This window comes from Mesocricetus auratus, unplaced genomic scaffold, assembly GCF_017639785.1.
Source record: "Mesocricetus auratus isolate SY011 unplaced genomic scaffold, BCM_Maur_2.0 Super-Scaffold_100014, whole genome shotgun sequence".
In the NCBI taxonomy this organism is placed as follows: domain Eukaryota; kingdom Metazoa; phylum Chordata; class Mammalia; order Rodentia; family Cricetidae; genus Mesocricetus; species Mesocricetus auratus.
The window spans coordinates 11690828-11714546 of NW_024429197.1; positions in this window are offsets into that span (position 1 = coordinate 11690828).

Below are 23719 nucleotides of genomic sequence, written 5' to 3' on the forward strand. Positions count from 1 at the left end.
AGGCAGCAGAATCAGCCTATTCAGCCTGAGGTAGTGTTAAGAGCTAATGACCCATGACTTTGCTTTCCTGGTCTTCAGTTTGAAGTTTGAAGCCCAATTCTGTCTCTGGGTCATTTATTTCTCATGTTACGGGTAGCTGTGATGGTCTGAATGAGAATGACTCCCATTGGCTAATATATTTGAATGCTTGTTACTCAGTGGAACTGTTTGGGAAGGATTAGGAGGTGTGGCCTTGCTGGAGAAGGTGGTGTGCCACTGGGAGTGGATTTGAGGTTCAAAAGCTCATGCCATTCCCAGTTATCTCCTCCTCCCCCCCCTGCCCGCTCTGACTTGTGGCTGTTGTCTCAAGATGTGAGCTCTAGTGCCATGTCTGTGTTCCTGATGCCATGCTTCCTGCCCTGATGGTCGCTCTCTCAGACTGTAAACAAGCTCCCAATTAAATGCATTCTTTTATAAGTTGCCTTGGCCATAGTGTCTCTTCACAGCAATAGAAAAATAACTAGGACAGTGGCCTTTTGTGTCTGGCTTGAAAAAAAATCCTATCATAGTGTTTCTGAGGTTTACTCAGGTAGTGGTATGTCCAGCACTTCATTTGTTTTTATGACTGAGTAGTATTCCATTGAATACCACATTTTGTCAGTTCATTCGTTGATTTGGGACTAGTATGCATATTGACACTATGAATCTCTGTGTACAAATTTTGTGTGTGTGTATGTGTGGTGTGCGCGTGGGTGCATGTGTGCATTGCGTGCATGTGTGTGTGTGCGTGTGTGTGTGTGTGTGTGTGTGTGTGTGTATGTACTTATGACTTTTCCTAGGGAGATATGAACACTCATCTGCCCCTCAGACAAGGAACCAATGACACACCAAAATAATGGTTCCACCAAAGTCCAACTTGGTGAGCCCATGAGTTTACTAGGATCACTTGCAGGAATGTGATGAGGGGTCACTTGCAGGAACATGGATGACTCACAGTCAGCTGCATCCAGCTGAGCCCAGCTCAGCCTGAGAGATGTCTTGAAGAGGCTGCAGCTCTGGAGTTCTTTGCACACCATCCACGAGCTCGGCAGCTTGGAAAGTCTTCTCCAGGTACGGGCTGGTCAGAGAGTCTCTTCTTCAGGTAGCTGTTTATTGCTTTCGTAACCTGGGGGAGGGCAGTGGGGTCCACAGCAGCAGCTTCCCACCTGGAAGAGGCAGCAGCCCTGCACTGGAAAGGCCTGGAGCTGCCTAGCCAGCTGGGGCTGGGGCTGCTTTGGCTCTAAGCAGCTCCATCCCACACAGCACCCTGACTCCTGCTAAATGCAAGATTGGCTGCAAATTAAAGGTAATGGGACTCAAGTAATTATGTTGACTTTTTAAACTGCCTAGAGATAAATACATGCTTAGCTATTTCCGAATATCAACTTTTCCATTGTGCTTTGTGCAGGAGTGGGGGAGGGCAGGCCAAGGCAGAGATCGATGCTCCCTGTAGCTGAAGGCTGAGGGAAGGATGCTCCTTGCCCTTCCTTTGTGAAGAACGGGAACGTAAGACAGATATTCTAGCCAGCGATTTAGTTCTTTAGCAATGTCTGCACCTGCTGTCCTGAGTCCACAAACCTATCAGAAGGAATATTCAGAGATGGAGACAGAGATCTATGTGGGATCAGCTGTCCGCACACCATTAATAATGAGCAAATGCAGCCGGCAGCCGTCTAGATGCCTAACATTGGGGATTAACTGTAGTCACCAACAGTCACATGATGGAATGCTATGCAGCTGCCAAGAAGACAGTTTACAAAGTCGCCCATCTTGGGAAAATGCTGACAAGAGTGAGGAAAACAACAACAACAACGTAAAGGTCTTGTGTGGCGGTTCCTTTTCTCATTGCCGGCTCAAATCCCCGACAAGAAGCACTGAGGTTGGGAGGGTTTCTTTTTGGCTCACGGTTTGAGGGTTCAGTCCATCGTGAGGGTGAGGCATGGATGTTGCGTGACCATGGATACACAGGGCTCCTTGCACACATCTCAGCAGAGCAGGGAGCAGAGAGAAGGAGCTGGAAGCAGGGCAGGCTCTAACCCCCTAGGTCTGCCCCCACTCCTGACTACATGCCCCAGGCCACACCTCCTAGAGGTTCCACAGTCTCCCTAATAGCACACCACCAGCTGGAGATAAAACAGTTAAACACAAGAGCCATGGGGGCAATTTTACATCAGAACCCTTCCATTTGGTCATGAAGTACATTCTCATAGTTAGGGAGAGCGTCCCTGGAGCAGGTATGCAAAAAATGCCAGCCGTTTCTGAGCCTCTGGATGATGGGATTAAAAGGGATTTTGATTTTTCTATTTTTACATTTGTCCCTCCCCCCAACCCCACAACAAGCATCACTTACTGTTTTTCTAAGATTTACTGTTCTGACAGGGAATTAAACACAGAAGGGACTGTCTTCCCCAGGAGGGCCTCTAGTGTCTTTCTGTACATATCTAAAGCCCCTGGTTACTGGTAAGAGAGGCAGGAGGAGGTCTGCCCAGAGCCCTGTATTTCTTTGTTCTTTAGTAAGAAAAAGACAATACTATTGTGCATGGTGGTGGGTCCCAGTCCTTCCTTGTAGATGGGGATGGCCAAGGAAATGTGTGGGTAGGTGGGAGGGGCAGCTTCCAAGGATAGTTCTTTCACTCACTTGGAATCTTCCCTTTCTTTATTCTGTCTGAAACATGGTGGTCAAGGGCTAGACCCCAGCAGCCTCCTTGTAACCGCGAGGTTAAGTTTCAGGCAGCAGTGATGTGTCACTGTGGATGGCAAACAAAGAAAGAATGTGGGACTCGGATGAATCCCTGTGGCTGGAATACCCGACAGAAACAAGTTAAAGGAGGTTCATGGTTTCAGAGAGTCTCAGTCTATTACAGTAGCGGAGCGTGTGGCAGAGACTATGACATTCAAAGGCTCAGTCCCAGTGACCCAATTCTGCTGGCCTAAAAGGTCCCATGACCCCCTCAATGGTGTCCCACTAGAAATCTTGGTGAGATGCTGTCTCAAAAGGATGTGGATGCTGACAATGTGGTACCGACACCCTAGAAAGCATGGAGCCATAGGAAGACTGGACATTCATTATTTATGGCCGCATGCATGAGCCTGGGGGACAGAGGGCCGAGTTCAGTAAACCAGCCATGGGTCAACAAATACCCGCTGTTGTCACATGTGGAAGCTTCAAAAGTTGATCTAAGAGAAATGGAATGCAGAATCATGGTGGCTTAGCCATGGTTTTTACTGCTCTGATAAGACACTATGACCAAGGCAACTTATAGAAGAGTTTACTGGGGGGTTGCAGCTCAGAGGGTGAGGCCACCTGGTGGGGACCATGGCGGAAGGCAGGCAGACATGGCATTGGAAGAGTAGCTGAGAGCTTACATCTTGACTATATGTCACAAGCACACGGCAGAGAAAACTAACTGGAAATGGATGGCCTTTGATGTTTCATGATGCTTGATAATGAAACCTCAAAGCCCACCTCCAGTGGCACACCTCTTCCCACAAGGCCACACCTCCTAACCCATCCTTAGAGTTCCACCAACTGGGGACCAAGCGTTTAAATATATGGCCCGTGGAGGCCATCTCATGCAGACCTCTACATATGGTGACCCATGCTGGGAAAGGGGAAGGGGGAGTTCTTAGTGGGTTCAGGGGTGCACTTAGACAGGAGGAGGGCTTTAGATGTGCACACCCCCCAGTGGGATGACTATAGCTGCAACAGTTCGGGTGACTATAGCTGCAACAGTTCGGGTGACTATAGCTGCAACAGTTCGGGTGACTATAGCTGCAATGGTTCGGATGACTATAGCTGCAACAGTTCGGGTGACTATAGCTGCAACAGTTCGGGTGACTATAGCTGCAATGGTTCGGGTGACTATAGCTGCAACGGTTCGGGTGACTATAGCTGCAACGGTTCGGGTGACTATAGCTGCAACGGTTCGGGTGACTATAGCTGCAACGGTTCGGGTGACTATAGCTGCAATGGTTCGGGTGACTATAGCTGCAATGGTTCGGGTGACTATAGTGCAACGGTTCGGGTGACTATAGCTGCAATGGTTCGGGTGACTATAGCTGCAATGGTTCGGGTGACTATAGCTGCAATGGTTCGTATTTCACACTTACCAGGCTAGAGGGGTTTGACTGTTCCAGCACAGAGCATCCGTAAGTGTTTTAAGGTGATGGAAATGCCAACGGCCTCAAGCTGATCCTGACGTGTAGATGTGTGGTAAAGATCCACACTGTCCCCTGTAGAAGCTGCGATTATTATGTGTGAGGCAGAACAAATAAAGAAGAGAGAATCTGACCAGGTCACCCCGGGGACTCAATGGTCCTGTCACTTTGGTGATTCTGTGACATCCCCACACCTCACCAGGCGTCAGGGGCAGTACCCGACAGCCTCCCTTCCCCTCCCTGTTTCCCAGAGAATAATATGGAATATTGGCGACTCCTAGCAATTACCTTCCATTCAGAGACAGTGAATCACAATTAGCTGCTGCTGCCACCTCCGCACAGAAACACACAGGACACCTGAACAGAAGTGTCTCCCGCATGGCCAGCTTCTCCACTGTTGGGCCTGTTCAGCCCAGGCAAGAGGAGGCTCACAGTCAGTGAACCCCATTACCCCTTCCCTCAGACAGATCCACCTTCTCCTGGGTCCCAGCATTCCAAGGACACTCTGCTCTGTTTTGGGGGAATCTGGTCTGAGGTTGAGGAAGGGACTTCTGCTCTTCTCATCTTGAACTCTTATATAGGTGACTCTGGGACTCACCATGGGTTTTCTTCTTCCTTTAAAAGCTTAACATGAACCCTAGTTGTGGTGATTTGACTAGGAATAGCCATGATAGATTCATATTTGAATACGTGGTCACCCTGGGGTGGCATTATTAGGAGGCGTGGCATTGTTGGAGGAAGTGTGTCACTGGGGTTAGGCTTTAAGGTTTAAAATGCCGGAACTGGGCCCAGTGGCTCACTGTATCTTCCAGCTGCTTGTAGAACTCTCAGCTACCTCTCCAGTACCGTGTCTGCCTGTGTGCCCTGCTTCCAGCTTGATGATAATGCACTAAACCTCTGAACTGCAAGAAGCCCCAATTAAGTGTTTTCCTTTGTAAGAGTTGCTGTGGCCATGGTGTCTCTTCACAGCAATAGAAATCCTAACTAAGACCCTAGTGCTGGGGAGATAGCTCAGCAGCTAAAGCACTTGCTGCAAAAGCCGGACGTCCCGAGTTCAGATCCCCTGTATATGTTGGGTAGGGTGGGCATGTAATTCCAGCCTCAGAAGGCAGAGGCAGGGGATGCCCTGAGCAAACTGGATAGCAGGACTAACTGAATCAGAGACCCCTCCTCAGAGAATGAGGCAGAAGAGCAAATGAACCTGGAGTCTCTGATGTGCACCTGCGTAAATACTCCCTTCCTACATATACTCACTGCATGCACATATGCATGAAAGTGAAAAACATGCACACTACATATACTCATTGTGCGCACATATGCATGAAAGTGAAAAACATACACACTACATACACTCATTGTGCGCACATATGCATGAAAGTGAAAAACATGCACACTACATATACTCATTGTGCACACATATGCATGAAAGTGAAAAACATGCACACTACATATACTCATTGTGCGCACATATGCATGAAAGTGAAAAACATGCACACTACATATACTCATTGTGCACACATATGCATGAAAGTGAAAAACATGCACACTACATATACTCATTGTGCGCACATATGCATGAAAGTGAAAAACATGCACACTACATATACTCATTGTGCGCACATATGCATGAAAGTGAAAAACATGCACACTACATATACTCATTGTGCGCACATATGCATGAAAGTGAAAAACATGCACACTACATATACTCATTGTGCACACATATGCATGAAAGTGAAAAACATACACACTACATACACTCACTGCATGCACATATGCATGAAAGTGAAAAACATACACACTACATACACTCACTGCATGCACATATGCATGAAAGTGAAAAACATGCACACTACATATACTCATTGTGCGCACATATGCATGAAAGTGAAAAACATGCACACTACATATACTCATTGTGCGCACATATGCATGAAAGTGAAAAACATACACACTACATACACTCACTGCACACACATATGTATCAAAGTGAAAAACATACACACTACGTATACTCATTGTGTGCACATTTGCATGAAAGTGAGAAATATATATATATATACACTACATACCCTCACTGTGCACACATATGCATGAAAGAGAAACATATACACACTACATACACTCACTGCATGCACATATGCATGAAAATGAAAAACAAAAAAGAACCTAAGTCTCGGGACTCAGGGAATGTTGTGCACAGACTGAATGCAGGTAACAAGCAGACAGCAGGCCTGGAGTCTGCCATCTGGAATTACTTCAGGAAGTGACACAGCCTCCAAAAGCTCCAAGACACTCGCACCTGTGATCAGAGCTCCTTCAGACGGCCAGCCAGACCCTTGCAGCGACTTCGGCTCCCACTTCTGAGCTAAGGGCTGGGGCTCTGCCTCAGAGCCTTCCCTGATTGCCACTCTTCTCTGAGCTTCCTCCAACCTCTTTTCTACAAATTGGTCCCCGGTTGCACCGGGTTTGGCTGGCCACGCTGACTTGTGTTTCTGCTCTTGACTGCTGGGTTCTGTCTATTTTAACCTCCCACTGAAGGGGCTTTTGCTGGAGGTTCCTTCAAAACAGCATTGAAATGCATAAAAGCTGACGAATTGAAATATTCCACGCTCTGCCTCTGCTCTGGGAAGCAGGGGCCTTTGTCTTCTCTGTGTGGCTTCATTCCTAGCCCCCTGCCTGCCACTAAACAGACACAGCACCGGTCCAGGTCCCTCTCAGCTTGGCTTCCCAGAGTCCAGAAGCCCTCTTGGAGATGACAATCATTCACACTAGCCATAAGATGGAATGATGTCTGCTAACAGACAGGAAGATGGAGATTCGGGAAGTTCACACAGCGAGTCCCTCTGGAGACGACTTCCTGCTGTTACTGCAGTCACTGCCTCTCCCACCAGGGCCTTCTTTAACCCCTCTTTACTCCGCTCATGGGGCTCCCTGACTCTTCCCTTTGGTAACTCCCACACAACCACTCACACAAAATGTCACACAGACACACAGTTTCACAATACCCCCGATGTCCACATGTGTTCAGTTATACAGGTGTCATCTTGCACATGACTAGACACAATCATGTTCACACAACATCGCAAGCATATGCTCACAATATCCCCTGTGCAATCATGCCCACATATCTCACACCCAGTTTCACACAAACAAGCTACCTCTCTCACACACTCTTTCTCACACTGCTCTAATCTGAGTGCTTATGAATAAGTGAATTCCCCTGATGGTAGTATTTGCTGTGTGTGTGTGTGTGTGTGTGTGTGTGTGTGTGGTGGGGGCTGCTTTGGGAAGTAATGAAGCCACGTGGGAGGAGCTAAAGTGACATTAGTGCCTTCATAAAACACACAGGAGGGATGATCTCTCTGTTACATGAAGACACAGCAAGAAGGTAGGTGGGGGTTCCCACCAGTTGTATAGCTGCTTCCAAACTTGATCTTGGAATTCCCACCCTTCAAAATTGAAAAAAAAAAGAATGTGGATTGATCCATCTAGGTATGGTATTTGTCATAGCAGCATAAACAGAGCAAGACACTCAGCCCACATGCTCACACAGCTACGATCACACATACACTCGGACATACATGACCCCCACGAACCTCTTTGTGCACATGGGGGCTCTTCAGCACCCTCCTGTTTCTCTGGAATCGCAGCCCCCATAATACTTTCAACAGCTATAGGAAATAATGAGGGGAGGGGAGGTGCTTGGCCATTCTAGAGAAATGGTCCTCTTGGCTGCTGGTCTGGTCTTCCATACAGCTCATGTCTCCCTGGGCAGGACACTCTACAGTGATGCAGAAATTTCCCGTTTCCACAAGTGTCTGAGTGGGCATCTGCTGGGCAAGCTTTGTCCATTACCTCTTCCAGCTGGACACTCCAATGATACTGTGATCAGATACTCATGCCCTTAGAGAAGGAGGTGGCTGCAGGCTTCCTACCTCCTTAGGATGTGACTAAGCTTTCTTTATATTGCTGTGATAAAACATCATGACCTAGGTGACTTATAGAAGGAAGGATTTGTTTGGACTTAGGGTTCCAGGGGATTTGAGAGTCCATGATGACAGCAAATGGCAGGCATGGTGGCTTCTGCAGAAAGCTGAAAGCTCACATCTTGAACAGCCTGCATGAATCAGAGCGAGATAGAAATGGCAGACTCTCAAAGCCTGCCCCCTTCCTCCAGCAAAGCTGTATTTCCCAAACCTCTCAAAACACCAGTGCCGACTGGTGACCAGGTGACCAGCAGAGTCTATAGTAGACATTCTCATTCAAACCACCACAGAATGTCCTCTTGCAGACACTGAACTCCGCCGGGGAGACTAAAGAATAGGGAGCTGTCCTGGCGGTGCTCCTGGCTAGAGAAGAGGCCTCTGTATCCTGAGACATAGGTATGTGACTTTGGGTAAGAACCCTGACTTCAATAGTCACTTTCTTTGCACAGTGATAAGGTGAGATCTCCGTGGCTGGTTCAATGTGGGGTAGAGGATAGACTCAATTAGGATAAACCAGTAGAACTGACTCGCTATGAACAACTGAGAGAAGACAGATTGAAAACAAAGACCATGGGATGATAGTAAAAGAGCCAATGGCCACATTACTGGAGTCTCAGAAGGGGATAAGAGAGAAATATTTGAAGAAACACAGGCCAAAATTCTTATTCCATTAAAGACACAGACCTACAGAGTCAGGAAGCTTGGATGCCACCTCAGAGAAATTCATGCCAATTCACACCTGAATTAAACCCTGAAGATAAAGACAGTGGAGACAGCTTGAAGGCCGTCGGAGAGAAGCCGTGTGGTGTTTGTAAGCTACAATTTGAACAACTGCAGGTGTCTCTCGTGAAACCAAGGAGGCTCGTGTGAAGTGGCAAAACAGTTTTCAAGCTCACAGAGAGAAGATCTGCCAACTACAAATTCTCTAGATGGTAAAAGGAACCCTTCCGGAACGAAAGGAAAGTAAAACTACTCTAAGATGCAATTCATTGCTAGCAAATGCGTGCTCAAATAATGGATGTTCTCCTAGGAAAAGTTGATGGCAGAAGAAGGCTTGAATTCCAGGAGTTGGAGAAGGATCAGAATGGGAGCAATAAAAAGAGACTAGATCATTCTTTGTCCCCCCCCAGTCTCTTAAATCATATCTGGTGGCTGAATAAAAAAATTAAAATTATCAAATGGTGATAGGATAAAGTACAAATTACTAAGTGCAAATTGTCAATGGTAGTAAGTTCCCTTTGGGTAATGCTGAACCCTGCATTAAACACTGTGGACTGAAACTCCTGATCTGATAACCGAGAGAGGATGCTGGGTAACGAATGGATGGGTAGCATATACAGCATGGATACTGTGGACAGAGGTGCAGCATGTCCTAAGTGGCTTAGAGTAGGATAGCACAAACTCCATCACACTACTCAGAATGGCATATGATTTAAAACTTATTAATTATTCTGGAATTTTTCATTTAGTATTTTTGAACTTCAGGGGATTGTGAAAATTGAAATCCCAGACAAGGGGATTACTATGCATAACACAATGCCTACAGCATTCTCTAATTCTCACTGAAAGGGCTCTGGTTTAAAATGAACCCAAGTGTTTTCAACTGAAAAAAATGACTTCAGTAGGAGGGCTGTGAGTTCAAGGTCATGCATATATGACAAAAACTTTGATGCTTAGTATATGTAGGAGTAATTTGCCTTCAATCAATGATAACTTTAACTTTTATTTAACAGACTCACTTCTTAATTCATTGCCACTCTGTATTGAGGGTTCACTTAACATATTTGTTAAGTGATGGCCTCATTTTAACTCAGTCACTTCTGTGTAAACCCTGTCTCCAAGTGATTTGACACCGACAAAATGAGGGTTAACACTTCGCCACACAGCTCACTCACAACAGGTGAGGTGTCCACCCAGGTTATCTTGCATGGGTCAGTGACCCCACTCTCAAGCTACACTGTGACCCTTAGGCAGAGGTCTGGTTGTCAGCCCACAAAGCCTGGGAGGTCACACTACATGATGACATTTAGCTAATGACGGACACCAGATGCGAAAGACCCATCTCTGTGTCTGAGATGGGATGGCCACAAGGTGCCCATGAGCCCCAGAGTGCCCCGTGGCTGTAGGCTGCAGTAAACCCTAGCTCAGTCTGGGCCTTGTCTTCTCTGTGTTGCCCCCTTACTTCCTTCTTCTACTGACCTGTGTCACCCACGAGTCCCCATCTTGGGCTTGGCTCCTAGGCAAGATTCATCTACACTGAATCTCTGCTTGGGTAGGCTATTTCCATAACTAGCTCATTGTGACCCCATGGGGACAATCCTGAAAGGACACAGCCTGAGGAATGCAGGGCTGTTTTCTCCAGGTCTATGAGCCCCAAACCTCTGTGCTAACTTGTTCCAATTCTTCCCACATCTGTTGCACGTTCCCATGACATCTACTCTCTCCATATAATTAGCACGTCTCTCTCTGCTCTAGCTTTGATTAACCAAAGGTTATAAACAAATCCCAGAAATCAGGAAACCTGGCATCTCCCCTGAGCAGCCATGGTCTATGGGCAGATGGAAAATTGCTTTGCAACCAATGTTTTTGTTTTCTTGATTTTTATATAGATAAAGACTTAAGCTAATTAATATATACTTCTCTCTCCCCCTGCAGGTCTTGGGGCCCTCATCGCCCCACAGTGAATTGGTTACCATGTTCCAATAAAGGATCTGTTTTTGCAATTACAGTTCATTAATAGATTTACAAGGGAGGGAAGGTGGCTAAGTCTCACTAAGAGGATTGTTTGCATTTCTCATTTTAATTACACAGTTATCTCCCAGACCAAAGCTCTGTGAAGAATGGGGGTGGGGGAGTCCTAACACCCCATCTGTTCTGGGCAGCAGTGCGATTAACACGGCCGAAGACAGGCGCTGTACCGGGGCTTCCCACTTCCCCGACCAAGAGCCTCCTCTCCATCTGCTGGTGGCTGCGACACTTGGTGACTGAGCACCAGGACTCTCAGGTGTACCAGCTTGGGGGTGGCTGTTCTGACCACCTCACTCAGTATCTACTGACTTGGGTCAGGACAGCCATGGGTATTTATAGTTACCTTCCACGTGTGAGCAGGTATGTCCCACCCTGAGGGCCACTCTTATCTCTGCATGGCTAGGAATGTGGCCCAATGCATTCGTACTAGTTTCACCTTCACTGTGATCTGTTTTTAGACCCATTTTACAGACAGAAGAGCTGAGGTAGACAGGTATGTGCAGGGTCCCAGGCTAAAGGAAGAGGACAGATACTGAATACTGTGCAACTGTGGATGGTGGCAGGGGGTGGGACAGTAGAGCTACCTGAGCTCAAATATGACATCAGGTCTGTGGTCTCAGAAGTTTCTGTCATCTTTGTTGTCTCTGCTGCTCCTTGCTGGCTCTTTCTGGGCCTCAGCTGCCTTAGCTCTGAAATGGGCCCAGAATTCACACATCATGAGTGTAAGGCTGCTGTTAGTTAGGGTGTCTATTGCTTTGATGAGACAAGTTGGGAGGAAAGGGTTTATTCGGCTTACACTTCCACACTGCAGTCCATCACTGAAGAAAGTTAGGACAGGAACCTAGCGCCAGGAACTGATGCAGAGATCATGGAAGGGTGCTGCCTATTAGCTTGCTCCTCTATGGCTTTTTCAGCCTTCTTCTTATAGAACCCAGGACCTCCATGGTCATGTTATTGGTCATGGTGTTGTGTTAGGGACACCCAAGCAAAGTCGTCTGTGAGACCCCAACATAAGTGCCATAGAGGACCACTGTCTGGAGCCTCTAGCCCTGGTATGAACTGGAGAGGCCTCAGGCATGCTGCGTGTCTGCGGTCACATGATATGTTTCTTATAGAACCCACAATGTGTTGGGCCCATCCCCCATTGGTCACTAATTAAGAAAATGCCTTACAGCCAGATCTTATGGAGGCATTTTCTCAATTGACATTCCTTCCTCTCCAGTGAGTCTACTTTGTGTTAAGTTGACATAAAACTAGCTGGTACAACTGCTTTGGACTGGAGTATGTGTTAAGAGGGTAATGGTAGGTAGGAGAGTGTGGGGACTGTTTGGAGGGTACAGGCAGCGGGGACTCCCCGTGTTCAGGAGATGGGCTTCTGGTACCCAGCATCACTCTGGCTTGGATCCGGCCACACAGCTGGTTTAGTTACGGCCGCATTGTAGTACATTATGTCTGATGCCCTTCTCCCTTCATCCCAGCAGCCTCTCCCATGGAATGAACCAATATCCTGTGGCCTCCTCTGAGAAGCCTAGCCCTCACTTCAGGGGGGTTTATTCTTATCTAATTCCATCAGTGAGAGGGTTGTCTGTAGTTGGATCTTTTTCGTTGGGACCACTGGCTCACCAGTAATGACACAGAGACTAAGTATTAATTACAAAAGCTCAGCTGTAGCTTAGGTTTGTTACTAACTAGCTCTTATAACTTTAATTAACCCGTTTCTATTAATCTATGTAGTGCCATGTGACTCATGGATTTACCTGTCTTCCAGCATGCCTTGCTCCTTCTGCATCTCCTGGGGACCCCCCCCAACTTCTTCTTCCCAGAGTCCTTTGTGCCTGAGAATCCTGCCTAGCTATTGGCCATTCAGCCTTTTATCAAACCAACAAGAGTGACACAGTGTACAAAAGGATTATTCCACGACAGTCATCAGCTTCTCTGGCCTGAGTAGGTTCAGATCCTTTGGCAGTCAGGGGGCAGGAGTACTGACCTGAAAGTAGGGTATCAGGAACACCCCAAGAGGGATCTTATTCCTTCCCCTCTCCTGTCCCTGTGGGATGAATCCTCTGCAGTCTGGTAGTGACAGTATGTTAGGGACACCCAAGCAAAAGTGTCTGCAAGACCCCAACATAAGTGCCATAGTGAACCACTGCCTGGAGCCTCGGGCCCCAGTGTAAGCCCTCAAGGCCTCAGGCTATGTGTATGTGGTCATATGATTGCCTGTGGGTCTTAAGTGCTCACCTAGGAAATGTGGAAACAGTCTTTGTCCCTCGGTGGAGACTGGAATGGAGTAGAGCGTGAGGGGCAGAGCTCAGGGCCAGGAGCCACAGTGTATAGAATCAAGCTGAGACTTCCTCCTGGTGAAGGAGCTGGTAAGACCCCCAGATGAGGAACTTCCATCCACATGTTGAGAGGAAACACTTCTTTCCCATCCCCCATCCAGGTCTTCCGGGACCCCTTCCTGCACTTCTCTGTCTTTGGGAAGTGCAGGTTGTGCTCCACGCTGTCAAGGTGACAGGCATCAGAATCCTCAGTGGGACTACTTAGAAAATGGTGTGAGGCAGCAAGGTGATGGCGTCAGACCAAAGACAGAACAGTGGGGCAGGCGAGAGCTGACCGCTGTGTAGCTCAGCTCACTGGATAGATTTCCAGTCACTGTAACCCTGTCAGTCCTGGGCTGGGCTCTTCGTCCCTTCCCATCCCCCCATCCTTGTTTCCCCCCTTCCTCCCTCCTCCCAGTCTCCTTCCCCAGTTCCTTCCTCTTGCCCCAGAGCCTCCCAGGCTGCTCACTAGAGCCAGGAAGGAGGCTCTGGATCAGGCATGGGCAAACATTTTCTGCTTTACAAGACATGTATTTATTTTAAGGGTATCTGAGAAAAATACCCATAAGCAATTAGCACATCAAAGCTTTATTTCATGGACATTATTGCTCAGGTTGAGGCCAATTGGAAAACAAGCCCATTTCTGGTCTGTTTAGAGGAGACAGGGAGAGGTGTTCTGTGGGTGGGGGGAGGCACAGGGAGGGAGAAGTGGGAACCTTCAGTCCTGCTTGGTTCTGCCCATGACTGGGTGGCCCTGGGTAGGGCTTGTACCTTGAGCCTCAGTTTTCTTCTCTGTCATGTGGGGTTGAGCAGCAGAAGTTTATGGAGATGGTGAGGGTCTGAGAGATGAGGAGGGTGGAACGTGACTGGGTTATTAAATGAGCTGTCACTTTTTGGGTGAGGGGGTTCATGGTTTTCTTTGAGTAAGTGGCTGGGCACTCATCACTCACCTCCAGAAAGGCTCTTAGTGGCTTCCTTTTCGAGTTGTGAGTGGGACGACGGTGGGCTGGGGAGAGGCTGGCTCTGGGTCAGGAGGCCCTTGGTGAGTGTGTCCTGCTCACTAGGGGTGGGGAGTAGAAGCTAGAGCTTTGTAGACTGAGACCCCAGGGCTGTCTCTCAGGACCGTGAGAAGGGAATAGATCATCCCCCACCCCAGCCAAGTCACAAACCTCTGCTGGGGGCTGCTGAGGAGGCAGTGGGGTGTGTGTGTGTGTGTGTGTATCAGGCTTGGAAGCAAGTGTCTTTTCCCACTGAGCTATCTCACCAGCCCCAAGCCCTCCATTTGAATATGGAAAGGAACCTGAGACTCTCAGCCAAGCCTCCCACTGCAGACACTGAGGTGGAGGGAGGCCTGGAAACTTCTCTCACAGCAGGTATGGGGGATGTTCAGATCTCATTGTCTCTTCCATGGCATCTTCAATATCTGGATTTGGAACCTGAGCTTCTATCATGGACTCTACGATACTGTTGGAGAAACAGGGATTTCACAGAATCATCTATGGACCCTGGGGTTCAGAATTGAGGAAGTTTTATGATAAACTCACCACAGCTTGTTAGACCTCACATCCACTCTGAGGTCTCAGAGTCAACTTGAGAAATGTGAAATTCAAATAAACACCTCAAGAACAGAGATGTCTCAGGAGTGGGCCTTAATGAACTTCCCACAGGAATAGAAAAGCCTCCACCCAGCAGCCCTGTGGATGAGAATCGGAACTCAGGGGCAGGATGTCGGCACTAGTCAGGATCTGCTGTGGAATATTAGTTTAAGATGTGTTACATTCATTTATGCTGGGGAATATTTGTTTAATGATGCAAAGATGTGCTGCATTCTTTTATGTTGCCTTTGTTAAGCTGTGCTACATTGACTGCACAAAACACTTGATTGGTCTCATAAGGTGCTGAATGTCCAATAGCTGGGCAGGGGAGAGAAATAGGCTGGGGTGGCATGTATAGAGAATAAATAGGAGGAGAAATCTAGGCTCATGAGGAAAGCTAGGATCGAGAAAAGGAGGAGAGCAGGATGCCAGGGGCAACCATCAGCCACACGGTCAGCCATGGAGTAAGAAGGGAAGAAAGATATATAGAATGAAGAAAGGTTAAAAGCCTAGAGGCAAAACGTGGAAGAGAAATGGCTTAATTTAAGTTAGAAAAGCTGGCTAGAAACAAGCCAAGCTAAGGCCAGGCATTCATAAGTAAGAATAAGTCTCTGTATATTTACTTGGGAGCCGGATGGTGGACACCCAAAGAGAAAAAAAAAAAAACAATTGCAAGGGCCACCTGTCCCATTGTTGCTGACACTGAGCCTAACTTGGCCTCATGGTTTTGTCCTAGTCCTTTCCCCATGAGCCTGACTGGCTCATCCTTCCCTCTTCCTTCCCAGGGGTCCCAGGACCTTAGCCCAGAGCCCAAGTCTGGCCAAACATAGCTTGATCTGAGTTCCTTGGAGGCAGATCCAGGACATGAAAATGCACAGGCCACTGGTTCTCCTGGGCTTTCTTCATTCACTGAAGTGTGCAAGAGTCCTTTCTGTTGCTCTCTATGGGGAGGGACCAGTCAGAGAGGCAGGGAGACGTGAGATGACCCTGCAGACAGGCTGTTCCATCATGAGGTCAGGAAGGAAGGAGAAATCCCCCCTTTTGGAAGGGTTGTTGAGGGGAGGCCCAGGGCAGAGGGAAAGGGGCACAAAGCTGTCAATTAGGCAGTGGGTTATCCCAGCCCTGCTGCTGATCTTGGGTGTGACTTTGGGAAGCTTGTTCCATGCCTAGAGCCTAAGTTCACCCATCTGTAGAATGGGCTGAAGGAGCCGCTCTGTCTAGGATGGACTTGGCATCTGGGGTGGTAACTGTCAACTTGACAGACTCTAGAATCACTTGGAAGATGGCTCTCTGGGGATTATCTTGATTGTGTTCACTGAGGTGAGAAGAGTCACTGGCTGTGGGTGGCACCCTTTCCTGGATGGTATCTTGGACTGGACAAACAGAGAAAGGGGGTGTGCACCTAACGCTCCCTGCTTTCTGACCGTGCATGCAGGGTGCTCCCAGCTCCCTCAGACTTCTGTCATCTTGACGTCCCTGCCATCATGGCCAAAGTCAATTAATTTTCTTCTGACTTACATTTGTCAAAGTCTCTCATCATACCAATAAGAAAAGAAAGTAAGATAATGCCTGTCTGGATTGGCTGTGGCTCACCCTCCCTTCTTCCTTCCCAGGGGTCCCTGAAAGAGGCAGGGCTTCTCTAGCCAAAGAGGAGGCAAAGGTGTCCCAGGTGAAGGGAACAGTCTGCACCAATAGGACAAGAGGGACACATTGATGGGACTGCTAGAGTGTGGGCTGGCAGCTCAGTCCTGCCTCGAGTGCTGTAGGACATGGAGAAGCTACCCCATCTCTGTCTGCGTCTCTCCCTGTGAGAGGCTGATGATGACAGGATTACCCAGGGCGTCTGGATAAGAGGTGCTGCTGTAGATATGGAAGGGACAGTGGGGTGAATGAGGACGCCAGGGGTCATGGCAGGCATAGGGGACCTCCTGCAAAGACCCCTTCTACCTTCCATCTGGGGGCAGAGTGTGGCCGTCTGGCTCTAGAGACCCTGTCTGTTGCCTAGGTAGGGGCAGGAGAGTGGAAGAAGTTAAAACACATCAGAGAAACATGAAGGAGAGCGTTTATTTCAGTCAAAGCCTGGTCCTCAACACCAGGAGAGATTTGATCCAAAAGCCAGCATGAGAATGTCACAGTGACTTAGAGGATCTGGCTAAGTTTTATTCTGACACAAAGAAGGGATTTATTTATTTAATTTTCTTAAATTAATAAAAATATTTGATTGAATTTCAGGAACTTGGTACTTTTTAAAAATTCCAAATCTTTGCACACAGACCACCACTCTGCTTACTCTGGGACAGCAGATGCTTGGACTTAACGATTGTTCCTTCTCTCCTTGTGTCACATGGCATAGAAAACCCACATCCTGATGCTCCCCAGCCCCTTCTGAACTACTGAAGCTGCTCTGTGAGCAGCCCCCCAGCAGAGGACAAGGAAGTAGGGCGGGGGATTTGCGGAAACCAGCTGCTGTCTGTGAACACATTCTGTGGTGTGGGGAGCATCTACACAAAATGTGCCACACACATTCTGGAATGCACTGTACCCAGGACTCAGGTGAGTTTCCAGAAGGGGTTTATTATGTTCACTTCAAATGTCAGCTGGAGGCGGGAGCAGGTCTGTGCTGAGCCTGGGCCGTAGGTGTAAGCATCCCAGATGGAGAGAGTCACTGTGCCCCTCTCTTTGTCCATCAGACTACTGAGACAGTGGACCCAAGTTCTGGTCACTTGGCTTGCTGGGTAACTGGGAGCCCAGACAATGGCTGGGCAGTGGTGGCTGGAGCCACACCTTGACTAGAACTGCTTGGTTGTGAACAATTCTCTGCTTCTACTTAGACACAGACTTCTGGGGGTGTAGCTCAGTGCTTTCCTGGGTTTGACCCTCAGAACCACATAAAGTGGGCATGGTGGCTCATGCCTATAATCCTGACACTTGGGAGGTGGAGCCAGGTGGATCAGAAAGTCCAGGTCATTTTGGACACATACTGAGTTCAGGGTCAGCTTGGGTCACGTGAGACCCTCTCTCAAATAACAACACTAAACTTTGAGTCAGGACCCTGAATGGTGTTGGGGCGGGTATCTCTGAAGCTCTTTGTTCTGATTCTCATTGGGTCTACATAGTCTAAACCTCTAGTCTCTGCCTCTCACTATGACTGGTCTCTTTAGTTGGCCTCTGGAGAATGGGTGACAGAATCTAGCTTGTTAGGCCCTCACAGCTCTTGGCTGATATTATCTCGGTTCTGATCCTGTAAGCTGTTCTAGTCAAGTCCTTTTGTGTTGAGGGGTCAGAATGGCTCCCAGGAGATGACCACTTCTGCCTAAGGTGCAGCCTTACATTCAAACTTGCTAATGCTGCCACCCTTTGATACAGTTCCTCATGCTGTGGTGACCCTGGACCCTAACTACTACTTCATAGTTGCTGCTTCAAATTTATGAATTTGCAACTGTTATGAATTGTTTTTGGTTTTTTGGGAGGGTTGGTTTTTTGAGACAGGGTTTCTCTGTGTAGCTTTGGAGCCTATCCTGTCACTCGCTCTGTAGACCAGGCTGGCCTCGAACTCACAGAGATCCACCTGCCTCTGCCTTCCGAGAGTTGGGATTAAAGGTGTGCACCACCAATGCCCAGCACTGTTATGAATTGTAAATTAGATAACTGTTAGGTGACCCATGTGAAAGGGTCATTGGACCCTCAAAGGGGTTGTGTTGTGACCTACATGATGAGAACCACTGATTTAGGGCTTAGAGAATTGCCCCCATTCGGTGTTTGGCTCATCCTGCTAGGCACTGATGTCACCACCATCTAAGGTAACCTCATGTTTACAGGGACTGAGACAGGACGTTGTGAGAGCTAGTGGAAAGACACCTCTGCTACTCTTACTTTCCAGTCTTCAGCCTTGTAGGGGGATGGGCTGAACTGGGCTAGCAACTATAGCCAGCCAAAGGGCATGACTGGGAACAGGGAGTCATTCCCATGAAGAATTCACTAAAAGCTATTCTAGAAATATTTATTTTTATTTTACATGTATATGTGACTACTACACTGTACTTATCCCTGGAGGCAATGCTGGGTGAGGGAAGGGTTAGAGTCCCTGTGCCTGGGCTTTCCTGAGGGGTGGCTGGGCCAGGGCGGGGTGGGATGGTGTAACTGGGCCAGGCCAGGATGGATGGCTGGGCTGCTGGGTAGGGAGGCAGGCTGTCTAGAGGTAGCAGAGAGCTCCCCAACAGGTCACTGGGCTTTGATGCATATGTGAGAGAATGGCTGTCCCAGACAGGGAAACCAAGGCTCAAAGTGAACAAGTGACTCCCTGTGGGACTCAGGTCTTGCTCTTGGGGAAGAGGGATGCATGGTGGGGTGGGGTGGGGGCCTCGGTCTTTGTGTGACAATTGAACTGAAGAAATTCCTTCAGCAGGGAGGAGAGATGACAGCCTCTTTTTAGGGCCATGGGTGAGTTTTTTGTATTGTCACCCATAAACAAGAAGTGGGTAGGTAACGGAAGGAGGCCTGTCACCCTCTGAGTCTGGGTCACTGTCCCATGAGCCAGGTAAAGCTGCTGGGATCTGCTCCACCAGGTAAGTCCCGCCCACCCAGAGAGCTCAGACTCAGTCCCACAGAGGCCCCATCCCTGTTCTCAGACTGGTGAGACATGAGTAACTGGGCTTTCACCGACTCCTCTAGTTTTGGGTATGCCCGGCCAGTAAAAGGCCAGGGTGTATCCAGAGTCTCCCTGAGAGTGGGCCTGCACCAGTCTCTGCAAACCCTGGTTCCTGACTCTGAGCTGGCTGGTACCAACATGCTCCTCCTTACACATGCCCCTTCCAGACCCAGGGCCTGAGAGTGGGCCTGCACCAGTCTCTGCAAACCCTGGTTCCTGACTCTGAGCTGGCTGGTACCAACATGCTCCTCCTTACACATGCCCCTTCCAGACCCAGGGCCACTTGCTCCAGCAAGAAGCATCCTCCTCTTCCTCAGGTTTCTGGACTCTGGCCATCCCCCCCCAATTGTGCACTGTCCCCTGTAGCATGAGTTGTCTTAGTAACAAAAGCCCGGAGTCAGATATAGGGGAAAATGCTGAAAGATCAGAGTCAAAGGAGCAAGCCACAGCCACACCTTACCTCGATAACTTCCCAGCTAAGAAGAGACTGAGCTCCTGTCTCCTCCCACCTTATCACTTTCCCTTGCTGCTCAGTCATATCACTTCCTGTCTGTCTGTATAGGACTCCAAACCTCTATGGTTAGCTAGTGGCTAGCTCTGCCCACTGATCTTCAGGCAAGCTTTATTTGGTAGAGTGTAAACAAGGCATCACTACAACCCACCCCCTCAGCCCCACTACTCCTGCTCCTCTTCCTTCTGTCCTTTTCTGAGAATTAGCCTCTGTTTGTCCCCAGACCCAAGGGCAGACAGCACCTCTTGGGGATATCTCTGGCTCTCTTAAGCCGGCCATGGGCCCCCTTCTGACTCCAGTATAGCTCCTCTGTAAGAGCCTACTGTGTTGGCATCCCTGTCACCCACTGGGTCTGGGGTGCAGTGATGGAGCCTTGTTCCCTGTGGTGGCCTTGGGGTAGGCGTCTGTCAGCACTGTTAGACATCGCTTCAACCCCATGGGCTTCAGGAGCTGACCCCAGCCCCCCAGTTCTCTCAGTGGAAGAGGGGTGACAATCCTCATCTCCCAGGCTGGCTGTGGTGAGAAGCATAGGCAGAGAGCTGCAAACGCATGCGTGCCGGGAGGACCTCACCCTGCCCACCCTCCACAATATCCCTTCCACCCCCACCCTCCCCTGTGAGGTGCGGGGCTCCCCTTGCCCCTAGTGTCCTGCCTTTCTTTACCTTCAAAGAGAGTCAATTAATACTCCCTTCAGGCCTGTGCTTCTTGAAGTTCCTCTCTTAATTAATACTTCCTTGAGCTGGGGGTTCCTTAGCCTAGACACAGCCCAATTCTCCTCAAAGCACCAGCTTTGGAATCTATTAGCTGGGTGAAAAGCAAATCCATAGAACCTGTGCTGTAAAAGCTGGGGCGGATGGGAAATGCCAGCAAACGCACTACCACACAAAGTGTGCTCCTCAAGGCTGAAAAATCTTGTCATGTAATGGCATAGTTTGTTTGCTATAAATACTCTTCCAAATGAGGCTTTTGAATTGCCAACAAGAATGGCATCCTTCTTTGTCAGGTTGGGCAATGGCAGTTGTAAGTGTGTATGTAAGAACACTTAGTTCCATGAGAAGTCACTCCAGGCCCAGCTTTTGCGTGCCATGGCTCATTCCTGTGTAGGTGTCTGATGGGCCCTGGAAGGGTGGGAACTGTGCAGAACGAATCTGTAGGGATGAGCCTGGGTTCACTACTCAATCTGCATTTTTGGCCAGTGCTCCCTCCTTCAGATGTTCCATTGCTGGGTTCTGGGACAGAGGGATTTGTTGCTGATTGAAGGAGGGTGGTGGTGTTCTGAGGTCTACTTCTCTACTTAAAGAAGTGACCAGCAGCCAGGGAGGACCAAGGATAACGGGGAGAGGAGGGAAAAAGAAAACAGCAATAGACTTTTACATTATGGTCTGGAGATAGATGGCCACAGCTTCAAGAGCGGTAGTCTCTGGTGACACTAGATAGGGAAGTGGGGCACCCAAAGGGACCAATAATCCTGTAGAGTCAAAGGTCAGATGCCTACGCACAGTGCCCTTTCTGTGCTTCTCTGTGTCAGCAGGTCCACCCTGACTCGTTAGAAGACAAAGATGAAGTGTGATGTGAGCGCTCTGTGTCCTGGGCACAGATCTGGGGTACCCAGGGCAGTGGGCTCTGTGGATGCCCAGTCCTTCCTGCCATCGCTGCTCAGCCTATGGCTCTGATGGCTTCAGGATTGCAGATGTGATGGGGCCTCTTAGCCCAAATGAGCAGGATTTCCTCCTGTCCAACCTTGGTCTGCAGGGGCTCATGGGAGGGCGTGGGAAGTTGGGGGACCAGCACTTTGGGTTTATTCTCTGTGGGCAAAGACCTCTTGCACCTCACAAGACAGCTTTCCCTTACAAAAGTCCCTAGCTGAGGATTCCTCTGCCATTTCATAGGAGGTTTCAAATAATAACTTGGCTACAGTCATCAGACAGAGACTTCAAGGTTCCCTTCCTAGATGTCACTGATCTTCACTTGAGAGTGACCTCAGAGGGGTATAGAGGACCTAGAGGACCCTATGGGATGGGGCCCCACGGAAGTGGCAAGGCGCTTGGTTTACATACCACACACTTGCCCTTCCCTTGTTTTCTAGAGCAGGGCTGGGATCCACATAGCTCTGTGCTCCTCTTCCCAGCTCTGTGCTCCACCCTCTGCTCTGTGCTCCTCCTCCCAGATCTGTGCTCCACCTCCCTGCTCTATGCTCCTCCTCCCTGCTCTGTGCTCCACCCCTGCTCTGTGCTCCACCTCCAGCTTTGTGCTCCACCTCCAGCTCTGTGCTCCTCCTGACTGCTCTGTACTCCACCCCCTGGTCTGTGCTCCCCCTCCTTGCTCTGTGCTCCCCCCTCCTTGCTCTGTGTTCCCCCTCCCTGCTCTGTGCTCCCTTCTCCTTGCTCTGGTTCCTGAACCTTTGCCCACACATGGAGATCCATCTAAAGCTTGATCCACTCACTCTCCTGCCTGCAGGGAAAGAAAATGGGGAGGGCTGCATCTCTTGGAAGCATGGACTTCAAGCCAGGGTGGAGTGGAGGTATGCTAAATGGCATTCTTCCAGCATCTGGAAAACACCACCAGATGAGAATACAGACTTATACAAAGAATGAAAATCACTGCAATTTGCAAGTGCATGGATACATATAAAAAATACATTTTCTTTATTTAAATCTCTTTACAAGATAATTGACTCATTATAAAGCAAAAGTACTGACAATGTATAGTAGGATTTGAACATGCATAAATAGAATATACCAGGAAAATTGTACCAAGGCCCAGAAGGGGGCAAAAAGAGCACACCAATGTAAGAGAAAGGAGTTATGGAGGGGCTCAGTTACTCCTTCAACTCCCAATTTGTTGGGGTGAGAAAGCTCCATCATGTGCCAATGCCCTGAGTCTTGACATGCATGCACTGGCCTGATTGTGACCTTCCACACCTGTATGGGGAAAGACATGCATGCAAACAGACACACCACAATCTACTTGGCTACATATACTATGTGTAGCTGTGTAGAAAGTCAAACGTTCTGAAGCTGTGGATGGGAGCTGAGTTCCTATACAGAGTCAGGAAGTCCACAGGAGGGTTTTTCAGATAATGGGGCTTCTGTGCAGGCATTCATGAATGAAAAGGAGTCTGTCCATTGGATGAAGGCAGGGAAAGGAATCTTTGGAATAAAATGTACAGTGTCAACAGATAGAGGTGGTCCCAGGGGTGGTAATTGTAAAAGGGGTGAGAGAAGGTGGGGTAGGAGTCAGGGTCAGATCTGAAGAGACCTGAATTTCAATGCAAAGATTCATAGGCTTATCTCCATCTTCCTTCTGTCCCCCCATCAGGGTGACAGGAAGTGTGGGTTCACTTTGAATTCTTGGAGGACACCATTCCTTGGCAATTGTGGAACTGGGCTTCTGGGTATAGTAACCTTGGGGACCAGGTTCTAGACAAATATGGGAGCAGCAGATCTCCACTATGAGACATGGAGGCAATAAGGAAATGTTATAATATTAAAAAGACACAAAAGCACTGGAGAGAGGACTTATCAGTCAAGAGCACCTGCTGTTCTTACAGAGAATCCAGGTTCTGTTCCCAACACCCACATGGCGCCTCACAACCAGCAACTCCAGTTCCAGGGGATTCAATGCCCTCTTCTGACCTCCACAAGCGCTGTGCCCATGTGGTGCAAGTTGTTCTGTAACTTCTACACGTGGTATGGCAGTGCCCTCCTTATGCACACAAAATAAAAAATTTAAAA